Below are 9,866 nucleotides of genomic sequence, written 5' to 3'. Positions count from 1 at the left end.
CAAGTTAGCCGCAAGTACTATTGCCCAACCAATTTTTTGGCATAAAGGTCGATACCACTGGAGATATTTTGCAAGTACTGTTAAACCTTGTTATGTATTTCTTTCTTTCTTTTAAGATGTTACAATGTAGTCTAGGATCCTAGTAGTGAATCAATTTTCCCGATAAACAGTATGGATTGAGGTACTCAGTAGTTTTCAACATAAGCTTTGAATGTTGTGATGATCACTCCATCAGTGTATTCAGAAAATATCAGGTCTTTTTCCACAGTAATACATTTTGGGGGAAAATTCATCTATCAGTATCTTTGTGGGGGTGTAATAGTTAAGAGGAAACAATGTGGCCACACTTGGTGTGGGTCATGTAATCTGTGAGGTTATGGATTCTTCTGGATTCTTTGTAGTCCTGCCCTGTTTCCTAGTTTGCCATGTTTATCTGTCTATAAGTACCTATACGCTGCCTACGCTTTGTGCTATTTTATTTGAAAAGAAATCCAGATGCAAAAAGTGCAAACCCTTTGAAAAAAAATAACAGTTACTGGAAAAATTATTTTTAAAATTACTGGTAGATTTTTAATCATGGAACCTTTTTTTTTTAGGGTTTAAATCAGCCTAGACTTTGATTATAGCTTTATTCTCCTGCTCAGTCTACTTATATAGAAATCTCCTGGTGTTCCTTTATCTGTAAGGCTGTGTTTTACATTATTGTAAAACTGTGTTTTTTGTATTGTGCTATTTATTTATTCAGTTTTCTATTTAAAAAAACAATTATATCAACATATATGAAAAAAAACCACTTTCAGTAGAAAAGGAAAAAAAAACACAAAATATTTTTTGGGCTTTTTTTTTTTTTAGAGCGTACTCTTATGTGATGCTGCAGTTTCCTGTCATTTTCTGCAAAATAGCCCAAAATGGCAGAAGGTCTCTTTGTTCTTCAGTCATCAGTTAACTAAACAAGCATATCTCTTGTTTGTGGGTACCTGAGTACCAAGAGGAAATCCATGCAGGCACAGGGAAAATATGCACACTCACAGAGAAAGACCCCAACCAGATTTAAACCAGGAGCTTTTACTGTGAGCAGACAGAGCTAACCACCGCCTGTGTCTAACATGCAGCCCTTTATATGTCATTACATGTCATTGTTATTATTATTAGTACCATTAATGTTAATATTACTTATGAATAAAAAATATTGTATTGAAAAAAAAAATACCCTGCAACACTGTCAATTGTGTAATACAGTTTGCGCTGAACTCTTCTGCTGTTTATTGACCTATTTGTCAATCTTATGGTTTAAACATTGGCTAAAGGTCCAGACAATGAAGGCATGCTCAGAATATTGCTGTGTCATAAACCAGCATAATCAGTTAAAGTTATATTGCTCGTCAGCTTTGTCAGTAGCAGATAGCAGTTTAGATCAACCTAACCCCACTGATAGAACCATTCCAGTAGGACAAAATGTGTCACATACTAGAGAATATACAAAAAGATAAAAGATATAAAAGATTCCCATGTGCAAGAATTTTTGCATTATTTGCATGAAGACCAAAATTTTCATTTATCAACTATTATAAATACCAACACCAATACATGAGCAAATAAACAAACACTGGCTAAATAAATATTGTCCAGTTTTGGCCCTAGTGATATATTTGCTCCGCTGTATGTTACATTGTTCAGTTGCACCATGAAGCTTTTTGACTCTCTGAGTTTTGTTTATAAAAATTATGTTATTTAACTAGCATATATTTAACAGTATTACTGAAGAGAGTTGATACCAGTTGCTGTCAGGTTAATGCTGTTTCTGACAGAACAGTTTATAGCTGCAAGTATAACCTTACAACTAGCTTTTCATTTTGGCCCCTTTCAAAGGAGCAAACACAAACCATAGATTATTATATTGGTATATCAGTGTCATAGGTGTGAATTAAAGTACAGGTAATGCACAATGCTTTATATAGGAGTTTTCTAAAGAAAGATTATGTATAGGATATCTTGATGCATGCTCAATCATGTTGACATAGCGTTTTGTCACTCATCTAAGTGACTTCTTCAGTCTCAGCTGACTGCAGGTTTTCCCAAACGTAGAAACAGTACCTTTCAGCACCACTGAAAGAGTAGCCACTGGCCTGTAGGTGTAAATAGACTGCATAGTCCTGGCCTGAAGAGTTGGCTCTTCTGTGTTGTGGCATTCGCTTAGCCAGAGGTTGTTTGGTTTCACCGATGTATAAATCATGGCAATCCTCCTGGCACTTAACAGCATAACCAATCCTTGGGAGTCGACCAATTTTTGCCACAGCATGTTTTAGAGTTTGAAAGCCACGGCTGTGTTTAGAGAAAATGCGTCTTAGCTGTTCCGATACTCATCTAGCACTTTATTCAGCATTGCACCTTGAGCATAGATTTGCATATGAAAAATGTTTGCACAGAAGAGTTTAATTATTTACTGAATATTTATTGTGTTTTTAAAAATCTGTAGGTAGCCTTTAGGTTTCAGGTCCTTCACAGCTGCTCCTCATTAAGAAGGGTGGTGGTTGTCTGTGAAGAGGAAAGGTTGTTACTGAGAGCAATTAAGGTTAACTATTAAGGAGAGCTGGGGCAAATGTGTGTGAAAAAATTTAGAAATAAAGGTGGTGCAAAGAAGTGGCTTTTCTTTGCCCTTCTTTCCTTTATCCTCTCCAGGGTGTTTGGGCAAATGTTCCCCTTTTTGGGATTTACTTACCTGGATGATTGAGCATGCATCAAGACTTCTTAATATGATGCTCTTCTGCTTTCCTGGCAGCTGTGTCTGTGGGGATGTACACTACAATATTAAAATGTGAACTAGTGGAACTGCAGAATGTTGTACAATTGTAGAAGGTTATGTAAAAAAAACCCTTTACTGTAGAGATAAATAGCTGTGATATGTTCAGCAGCAAAGGTAACAATGTTTCATAACCAGTCTGAAACTGGGGCAACAATGGGGCACAAGAACCAGCACAAAAGGTAATGCATTTTAAGTTTTTTGCCACTGAGAAATCATTAATGCGTTGTTTATATTGAATCTTTAAAAAAGAAAGAATGAAAAAAAATCTGTCGCGAAATCTCATGATCTCCCGTGTGTTCTTTTCTACAAATGTCATGTACTTCTCTTGTGAAAGTGGTTTGCTTGTTTGAGTTCACTTACAAAATCTATAATATTACATACTCAAGTTAAAAACACATTTAACACTGCATTAACGGGGTATTTTAGTCAGCTCGCACACATTTATTGCACCCAGACATTTCTAGAAAGGCCTACTCAGCACTGCCATTATCAGTACAAATGAAAGTGAGGTAGTGCAAAGAACACAAGCAGCTTATCAGTGTATCACGTACTTTGTGCAGTATCGTTTTTCAATTGCAAAATGTCCAATAAGCCTGCATATGTTTCTTTTATTTATTTTTTAAAAATGTTTTAAATGTTATTTCTTAAAACATTTTCTGCATTTCATCCACATACTCTGAGACTTGCCATAAAAAGGGAAAATGGCACAGGTTCTCCACAAAAAGGGAATAATACAATCAAACTCAGAAGATGAAAAGCAGAACTTTATTTGCTGTATTTTCCTGCAAACCAAGGTGATGATATGCAATAATTAAAATGCTCAAAGTATAAACAGAATTTATGTCAGATTTTGGCTTCAGCTGAAAATAAAAGCATGTGATCACAGCCATTAACTGAAGAGCTGCAGTTCCAAATGCATTTTACTGGTTGAACAACAATACTCAACCCAAAAAATTTAACCATGTCAAACTGTAAAAAAACAAAACAGACAAATAATTTTTTTTAAGCAGTCAGGTGAGTTCTGGAAGTGCCTAAGAAAACTATTGACACAGCAAATTACCAAACATAAGGCAGTGGCGCCCTAAATCATAGCGTTATCATCTATTTTTATCTAAATGGTATCATATTTTGCAAAACAACCAGCAACTTGTGTTGATTATAATCAATTTAGGAATTTAACCCTTAAATTCCTTAATATCATGTTTACTGTGTCTTCTTTACAAACTGACTTGTGGCAAACAAAGGTGCACCCTCCTGGGCATTAGCTAGAATTCTGGTTCAAGGAGCTTCAACACTGGCTTCACTTTTGAGAGCCTTGAGGAGCTCCCTCCATGTTTTATGATAAGACCAGATCTCCAAACTCCTAGATACCAATCTGATCAAGTGCCAGAATAAACCAGTTCCATGTATCCAGCCTTTAAAAGTGTCTACACCCTGATGTTAAGAGTTGTCTTGTGGAATGAGCGAGTCTGTTTTGTGTGTGTGTGTGTGTTTAGGAACCATTTCTTTAGTAAAAGTTGCAATAAAACACTTTAAAAACAGCTCCTAGTCTGAGGCTCGTAGTTTCTTTAAAAATTCCAGATATGACAGAGTTGTTTGTAAAAACAAATCAGCTGATTCTGCGAGGGGACCCCTCACTGGTTTTTCATGGAATAACTCCATATTATAAACCTTAATATCAGTGGCTCGTGTTCCTTAAATATTGACAGAGGTCTATAGAGTGGAGCAATGTCCCTCACTCTAGTTAATGTAAGGACAGACAGATCGATATTTTAGCAGTGGGCTGACGCTTGTGACAATTCATCCAGAAGGTAAAATTTCCAGGGAAAGAGGAAGAACAGAGGGTCCAAAGATTCATGAAGCAATGTGTTCATTTTGGGAACAAGTGAGGACTTGAACTTCAAATAACCCAAAACTTTCATAATAGCATGAATCTCTGATGGTTCACTCACAGATTAATGATGACCCAGTAAGATGAAGTAATAGTAGTATATGGAATAAAGAAAACATATTTCATTTGTCTCTATTTTGTGTTTTTGCATATAAACCTGCTAATCACTCTGGAGACTAAGGCAACCTGGATAGCCTCTGAAAGATGAACTAATATTTGCACTCACCAGTGCACAAGTTAAACCTTCCTTGTAACAGGTTGGATACATTTTTTTTTTTCTCAAAAACTGCTTCGGTTCTTCATTGCATAAATTCAACAAGATGCTGAGTATGGAACGCCAGGACTGCCATAATGAATTAATTAAATACACCATTAAATAATTAATTAAATGTGTCAATAATTAATTAAAATGGGAAATAATTAATTAAATAAATAGTTATGACACATGTAATTAATTAATTATTGACACATTTAATTAATTATTTATGTATTTCACATTTTAATTAATTATTGACACATTTAATTAATTATTGACACATTTAATTAATTAATTATTGACACATTTAATTAATTATTTATGTATTTCACATTTTAATTAATTATTGACACATTTAATTAATTATTTAATGATATATTTATTTATTTCATTTTGGCAGTCCTGGCGCCTGGCTCTCATCATGAAATAATTTTATCTGTCAACCTCACCCATCAAACGCAGGGGGCGGGGTTAACGCTGATCGACTCAAAACCATTGCTTTGGCCTGGTGGCCATTGTTTTTAGCACACAACAACCAGCATGTGGAAACTAACAGAACTGAACTTTGAAAACCCTGTTTATGTGTGTCACCAAATACAGTTTTAATATTTTTTTAGCCGAGAATGTAGTGGTTTAATCCTCATGTGTCTGGTCGGTTTCTCAAGATAGAGCCTCTTTGCAAAAGTGCTTCGATGATTTCGGAGATGTCTGCCCAGTCTCACGGCAAAGCGTGGATAGACCCGCTCGCCTCACAAGCAAACGAGCTGTTATTACCACCGACAAAGCTCAGGCCCCGGTACACAGCTGTAATAACCCCCGCTGACACGGACTTCTTTTACTGAGGTTATATTTATCAGGGTTTTATTTCCTGATGTTCGTCATACATGTTTCAGTATAATTCTGAATTATAACTAACATTAAAAACATGTTTAAGGAGGAGAGAGAGCAAATAAATTCGATTAACAGCTGATCTTTGGGTTTTTGTTCAGTAATCAGTGTGACCTGTGTATAAACGCATAAAAGAGATAACGTTGGTGTTTCCTCATGTAGTAACTGCTGGCTTTAACTGTACAAAGGTTGTTCGAAACTATGACACACATACAGACTTCATGATGTTCGGCTAATATTTTTATTGTGAATATTAATCATGAGGGTAAATGGACCTGTACACCACAGAGCGAGGTCAGCATATCCACGATATCTTCAGCTCTCTGAGGTAACACAGAGTTTCCCAGCTGACTAATCTAACTGTCATCTACGAATAATTCACGGGTCATATCAATATGATTTTACAGAAAAGCATCCTTAGTACTGCCAACTATTCCAGAGACGTGAAAATCTACAGCATAAAGAACACAAAAATATAGCAGTCTAACGCAACACTGTAACAGAGATGAACGCGTCAGTTTGTCAAAGTGGAATGAAAGCGATTGGTTGAACAGGTGTTCGTGATCTGTGTTTTCTGCATTTTCATCAGCGTAAGAGACTCAGCAGTTATAACAGTTATACATTTAATAAATTACCAAATGAACGCAAGAAACGAGCAAACCTGTTCCGACAATTTGAGTTTGTATTCCCTCAGCTGCAGACTGTTTAAATGTTTGAGAGGAAGATTAGATATAAAGCAATCGTCAAACATAGACTCAGTCTGCGTTCACATTTGATATGAGGCCAGGACGGATAATGGCTGTGTCCTGTTTTAAGATCATACATGTAAAATTGTTGTCTGACCTCCGTCGATCCAGCCGCTCAGAGTTAACTGAAGTTAACCTGGATAAATTATAGTTAAGGAGTATCACAGATAACACCCACGTGAGCTGTGTGACTGTTCACCACTACACTGAAATCAGTAGGCTATTACTGAAATACACGTGCTATTTCATAAACTATGATATAAATACTAAAGTCCTACTAACATGTTTAGTTTTAAAGGACACCTTCCTGCCTTATTAGCAGTATTAGTTTTCTTCTAACATCCAGAAGTCTGCACCATGTGTTTCATAGTTTGTAACAAACCTTTGACAGTTAAACATAACATGACCGAAAAAGCAAAAAAATAAATAAATAAATAAAAAGAGAGAGAGAGAAAAAAATCACACAAATTATATGTTAACCTCATTTATTTTTAGTTAAGTAAACTCTAAAAATTCTAACAGATCGCTGGTGCTTAGAAAACCTATTAAAAACAGATGATATAATATTTCTGTCCAGGTTGCAGTCTGCATTATGAACATGTAGTTGGAAACTCTGCTCCTCTCGGTGGAAATGCGCCTTCTCTTTCCTCTTTGTATAAAAACATTTTAAAAGTCAGTTTAATCTCAAAATTTACTGTTAAATCCAAAACACACCAGATAAAGAAAAGCGAATGGTTCAGTCTAACACATGTGCCAGTGAACCATTAAACGTCTGTAAAACTGTGCAGTTATGAAACGTAACTTTAACCTCAGCCAAACCGATTTGCTCAGTTGTAAATAAAACAGCGAAGTAAACGTGACCCGACAGACAGAACCTGAGTGAATTAAGTCCAGCGTTTAACCACTGAGAGCTAAAACTCAGCTGAGGTTTCAAAGCTGTGCCGGTGATTGGACATCAGCCGCTGATGAAGTGGGTTCGCCAATAAAGTGCTCTGTTGGGAAACAAGCTCCAGCAGCTCTGCGCTCGGGAAAAACTATATTTACTTATCTTGTGCAGAAAAATGTGCTGACGTTGCGTAATATCGAGCACCGGCTGCCCAGTTAAACTGTGACTATCACCAGATAACGTGGGCGTGTTTCTTGAATTAGCAGCAGGTGTTAAACAGCTGACAGGTGAGGAGGAGGATGCATGCAGGTAAACTGAGGGTCTGTTGAGCTGATCGCTGGTTTCGTGAGAAAAATGTCAGCTCGTTCTTTATGTTACAGAAGCACAGAGACACAAGACCAGGTGGAAAGAGACGATCGTTCGGTGAAAATGAGAATCTGCGAATGCAACACGTGGAACACGGAGAGTGGAATATGTAAACAAACCGGTTAACGTAACCCCCTCGGTGCACTCTGCATGCTGACTGTTAGCAGAGCTACTGAAATCTCTGAAAACATCTGAGCACCTTTGCAAACATGTATAGAACATGTTTGCAAAGGTTGACAACCTGACCCGACATGTGAAGATTACAACGCGACATTCGCGGCTAAAACACGGTTAAAAGTGTAGTTGGTGACAGAAAAACGGGGTATTTTAAAACTACACCACCAACATTGCTGCCTGTGATTTGAAATGCATTCTGGGATACCTGGCTGCCCCAAGTCTACACAAGCAATCGATTATCTAGGATCGACCTGTTTTGACTTACTTTGCACGGCAACCAATCAAATGTTAGAGAAGCTGCATGGGCAGCGTTAACCCCGCCCCCTGCGTTTGATGGGTGAGGTTGACAGATAAAATTATTTCATGATGAGAGCCAGGCGCCAGGACTGCCAAAATGAAATAAATAAATATATCATTAAATAATTAATTAAATGTGTCAATAATTAATTAAAATGTGAAATACATAAATAATTAATTAAATGTGTCAATAAATAATTAATTAAATGTGTCAATAATTAATTAAAATGTGAAATACATAAATAATTAATTAAATGTGTCAATAATTAATTAATTACATGTGTCATAACTATTTATTTAATTAATTATTTCCCATTTTAATTAATTATTGACACATTTAATTAATTATTTAATGGTGTATTTAATTAATTCATTATGGCAGTCCTGGCGTTCCATAGCTGAGGACATTCCTCTGAGATTTTGGTCTATATTAACATAATACCATCATAGAGTTGCTGCACAACCATGATGCAAATCACCTTTTCCACCACATCTCAAAGTTGCCCTAATAGAAGCTCATTAGACCAGGCAATTGCTTTCCAATTTGTTATTGTCCAGTTTTGGTGAACCCAAGTGCAAATTATATCCTCACTTTCCTGTTCTTAGTAGACATGAGAGACGCCTTGTGTTGGCCTCTACTGCTGTAACCAATCTGCTTCAAGATTCAGTGTGTTGTGCATTCATAGATGCTCTTCTGCATACCTTGGATGTGACGAGCAGTTGTTTGAGTCACAGTTGCCTTCCTGTCAACTTGAAGCAGTCTGGCCATTCTCCTCCCATCTCTGACATCAATAAGAAATTTTCATCAAGAGAACTGTTGATCACTGGATATTTTTCTCTTTTGGACCATTCTCTGTAAACCCTAGAGATGGTTGTGTGAAAAATCCCAGTAGATCAGCAGTTTCTGAAATAGTCACCCATCAGGCACCAGAAACCATCCAACATTCAGAGTCACTTAATTCTATTTCTTCCTTTTCTGAAGCTCAGTTTGGACTTTAGCAGATCATCTTCACCATGTCTGCATGGCTAAATTCATTAGGTTACAGCCATATGATTGTTTGATTTTACATTTGTGTTGACAAGTAATTAAAGGTGTCGCTAAAAACAGATGAAAACAATCAGCTGTAGGTAAACCTAATGAGGCATTAGTGAAGCAATGCAGACAAAGGAAATAAGACAGCCAAAGCAATGCATGAACAAGACAAATGAAACAACCAAACAAACAATAATAATAATTAAATAAACAGCAAAGACTCATGATGTCAGAGACAGTATCATAAAATCAAACAAAATAAAATGGTGTAACATCCAGTTAAGAATAATGATCTTAGAGGGAAGCGTTCTCCTTTTCTGCACAGTGTTTCTATGTGTTTCTATGCACAGAGGACTGTGCATAGAAACACTCCTACAGCAAATAAACAGCCCGGTCTCCTCCTTTAAAAGATGCCCATCAGCCTAATTTCAGCTTCAAGGCAGGAATACTTACCCAAGCTGGAGTAGCGGCAGATTCCAAAACTGTTGGTGACCTCTAGTGGATCATTACATTTGTGCAGAAA

This window comes from Neolamprologus multifasciatus, chromosome 15, assembly GCF_963576455.1.
Source record: "Neolamprologus multifasciatus chromosome 15, fNeoMul1.2, whole genome shotgun sequence".
Classification (NCBI taxonomy): Eukaryota; Metazoa; Chordata; class Actinopteri; order Cichliformes; family Cichlidae; genus Neolamprologus; species Neolamprologus multifasciatus.
This window is presented reverse-complemented; position numbering follows the sequence as displayed.